General features: G+C 40.9%; 1 pseudogene; it reads right to left on the reverse strand.

Moving 5' to 3' along the window:
* Positions 1 to 954: 954 nt before the first annotated feature.
* LOC145416235 (zinc finger BED domain-containing protein 5-like) lies at positions 955 to 3,708 on the reverse strand (annotated as a pseudogene).
* Positions 3,709 to 4,286: the final 578 nt, after the last annotated feature.

Genomic DNA, 4,286 nt, shown 5'->3' on the forward strand with positions numbered 1-4,286 from the left:
TCATGGAGATATATGTCTGTAATAGACTTTATTTATATCTCTATGATTATACAGACCTCTGCTATGAACCCGGAGACCCCACCAAAAATGTTCCCAGTTGGGCCCTAACGCTCTGAAGTTCCTTTTGTGCGAGAATCTGCTGGCATAAATCTTTAATTTCCAAACTGCCCTCTTACGGTTTCTCTTCTTCTATCTGTGCCTTCATCTCAAGCGTCCTTTCTGGTCGTTCTATAGTGCTGTTGGAGACGGCCACCGTTCTTTTCCTAGAGCAGTGGTACCCAACCTTGTTCAGTTCATTACCCAATTTAATTTGGTACATTAAGCCTGTTATCCCCATACCCAAAACGGTGTCAATTTTCGTTATTTACTGCATTGATTGAATGCAAGATATGTTATTTTATTTTATTAATTCTGAACATTACTCATCTTTATCACCAAAAACACAGTCACAGTCAGTCAGCGGGAGTTGACTTCATGGTTGAGAGTGCCAGCCTGGCATCGTTTGCCACATCCAGGTGAGTCCTTTTCTTTTATTTCATCCCCATTGCAATCGAGAGCCCCTTCTCGCATAGGTACTTTGTTTGGAAGGACACCAGCAACTTCAATGCACTCTTGGCCAGATTTGGAGAGTCAGGTAGTCGTAAAATCCAAAAGGAATTGGAACTTCGGTTTTGGAATTCGATTTTGAAGGCATCGTTGACTTGCACGGTGATCCACTCCTCCTTGGCAGGGAAATATTCATCATGAATGGCCTCATCAGGTACAGTGAAAGGATAAATGATGAAGACTAGCGGTTTCTCGGTCACCCTTCAAATGGTCACTGATGTCTCCCTTGATTGTCTGGAGAAGTAATGGGCATCGATGACCATCGTATTTCGGTCTTGTAGATGCAGATTCCCACTGTTCAGCTCTGCAAATATATCATCCAAGTAACACAATTGGGCAAGTCACTCCTTATAGGCAAAATTGGCTGCAAAAAAGAGATCCTTTTTGTTCTAAAAATTACTGATTAGCCTTTCAGAGCTCAATGAGTTGACATACAATCTTGCCTCGTGACAACCAGCAAACGTTGGTGTGGTAGAGCAGAACCTAATACTGCTCTCTCATTTCGTTGCACAGCTCGTTGAACAAGCAGGAATTCACATCCCTCGACTTGATGAAGTTGACAACAGTCAAAATGTCGCTGAACACTGACTTCAACCTAGAAGAGAGGCTTTTCGAGCCAAGTGAGTACCGATGAATGATGCAATGTTCCACAGTGATTTCTGGATTGGAAAGAAAATATAGGGTTATTCTTTCATAATCATCTTTTCCATCATGTGATTTTAGTTAAGGAAGGAATGGCATAATATATCTTATATGAATCCTATAAAGACTACTAGCTACAGCTACATATTTGTAATTAATAAAACTATATACTGAATGCAGTTCGTTGTGTATATTCTACTTTAAACCACTTGTGTCTATTCCTTCCGACCTGTTGAACACAGTTCCAGTCCAGTCTATTCTTGATGAAGAATCCATTGATAATACTGAAGACATCCTCTCCCTTTGTGGTCGCAAGCAGATTCTCACACAAAAGGAACTCTTCCTTGATCTGGTTCTGGTGGACGTAGTGGACGAACCTAAGGAGAACAGTCTAACTGGTGACATCGCACGATCATCGAACTGCAATTAAAATTTGCCATATGAGCTTTCCTTGATCTCTGTTATAACTTGAGACAGGACATCTGACGCCATGTTGTCGACTCATTGGCGGATCGTGTTGTTCAAAACGGATAGGGCACTCAGCTTCTTTACCTGGTCCTCCCCACAGACTTTACTGACCATCTCATTCTCTATGATGGTACCGGTATGGCATTTCTGTTGCTGGACAGCGCAACAAAGTAGGATGCTTCTACCGCAACTTGAAGCATTTGGACTTGGATTCCCAACCAACCAAATTGGATCCCCATCAGCACTACAGCCCGGCGCTGGAAATAGGCCTGATCTTTGTTTTGTAGATTTGGATGGCACTATTGGAATTGAGCTGCGAGCTTTGATGGACTGATTATCTCGTTCATCAACACTTTGTGATATCATGCAATGAGGTCAGTCTTCTCCACCAGAAGGTAAATTCACAAAGACATGACGATGAAAGATGCCAGAATAGGTGTGCTTTTTGGACACCTTACTGTTCGATATGCAAAGAGAGAAAAGAGGATTCATTAAAAATTCCCAGTTTAGAGAACTTTTGTTTATAATCAGACATACACTGGATTTTAGGTTTGAGATTTTTTTTTTATGTTATCCATGTTGTCTTGTAAAGTATTTTTTTTCTTACAGATCAATAAGGCATCCAGTAGCAATACGGAGTCATCAAGAATAACCTGAATTCCTGATGGTACATCAAATGGCCCACATCTCACAGGAGATAGCTTAGCCATCAGCTATACATCAATTATGTATCCATCATTTGGTAATGGATGGATAGTTAACATCCTGTATATAGTGCCTTACTTTGCCTTTTGTTATTACTACTGCCAGACCATATTATTCAGTTTAGGTCAGAACGCATCTATAGTATTTTAATAATCTCGATTAACTTAACTCCCTCAGATCCATGTTATTTATATCATATTCTTGTTCCCGCCAGATCAGTGTGTTCACCTTAACTGGGGTTATTCGTCTAATGAATAAAGAAGCTTCAGAACTATGTAGAATCATAAACTGGAACTGCGATGATAGCTGCAGTCCTAGGATCATCTGGACGTAAAGCCATTGGGTGAACTAACTGCCCCTTCCCCGCAGCCTACCATCGCCCTGTGAGAGGTAAAGGAAAATTTAAGGACGTTTGTAAATTGGGTACCTCCAACGTCCAGTCATATCGGTGCCACCACGTGAAGGAGTCCCTCTCCAGCACCAGCTCGAAGAGTACATGGAGGTGGCAAGAAATTCCTTGGAACTTATCTCAGACAGCATTCAATGAAATGATTGAAAACTGGTTTACATTTCAGTAACTGAACCAGGGCTCATCACGTGATACACCAGATTTAACTTTTTTTCCTTTTATGTTTCCTAACTTCTAGGCATTTTTTTTTTTCAAGTAACGTACCATGGATCCTCCATGAACGAGCTACAGAGGCATGCACACCTTTACTGTGATCCAACAAATGGAGAGAACGCGTGGTGCCCCTCTCACGCATCATGTCACTTGCATGGATAATGATTGTTCCAGTACGGTGTTTTCACAGTATGTTAATAGGGTTTTAGAAGAATACTGAATCTTAAAGCAACGAGGCTTAACTGTCAATAATATCTCCACCTGACACATTAGGAAGCAAACATAAGACATCACGATTACATTAGTAGCCTTCTATTACAACAGAGCCACATCTCACCATGCTAGCTGTTGGATTTCGTTTCAATTTCAGGATGAAAACAGTTACATGAACTCATAATTGGCAAGTTATAGTATCTGGAATTAACGGGGAAAAGAATGAAGAGCATCATATGCATATGAATTACCTACTATAACTCTGTGGGAGGATGGATGCAAGGGTCCTGCACACTCAGTGAGGCTGCTGAAGATAGAGTAATTGATTGGAGGAGATCCCGAGAGGCGTTTAACAGTACAAAGCTAAGCCAAATTTTGTGGCCTGCGATGGGATATTTTAAGTCCTTCCGGACGGATTTCCAGGATTTATTCTTGCTCACTTTGTCAGCCATCTCTACCCTATTACAATTTTTCAGGAAAAGTGATAGCTATATATATATATATATATATATATATATATATATATATATATATATATATATATATATATATATATATATATACACACACACACACACACACACACAAACACTTTTGAAATTTACTGTCATATGTCGAGGTCCCTGGTAAAAATGAACTTCCTTAACCCTTTCTTTATTAAGACATGTTTTCGTTTAACATTTTGCATTAGCAGGACAATTTTATTCAGCTGAGGGAAAGTGTGGTAGGCTGGGCTGAAGGTGCTCCAGTCAGATGGGCCGATAATACAGTTTATCCTAGGTGGAGGTGGGGTTTAATACTCACGTTGTACATCTCAGGGGTGAATGGGGCCCGTCATCCTCGTCTTATATTTTGAGACTGTGTAGCCTAGTCCTGGACCCCTACGCTCCTAATGGGGCAAGAGAGTACTGTATGAAAGATAGGTAGGTACAAAATATCCCCCGAACAGTGAAGGAATCAGTGTGTGCTCCTAGCACTGACGTCCGTATTGCAAGGCCCACAAACGCCACAAAGCAAGTCTGTGTCTGCA

The sequence above is a fragment of the Coenobita brevimanus genome, chromosome 105 (assembly GCF_032717465.1).
Source record: "Coenobita brevimanus isolate Jiangsu-jjx chromosome 105, ASM3271746v2, whole genome shotgun sequence".
NCBI classification, from domain to species: domain Eukaryota; kingdom Metazoa; phylum Arthropoda; class Malacostraca; order Decapoda; family Coenobitidae; genus Coenobita; species Coenobita brevimanus.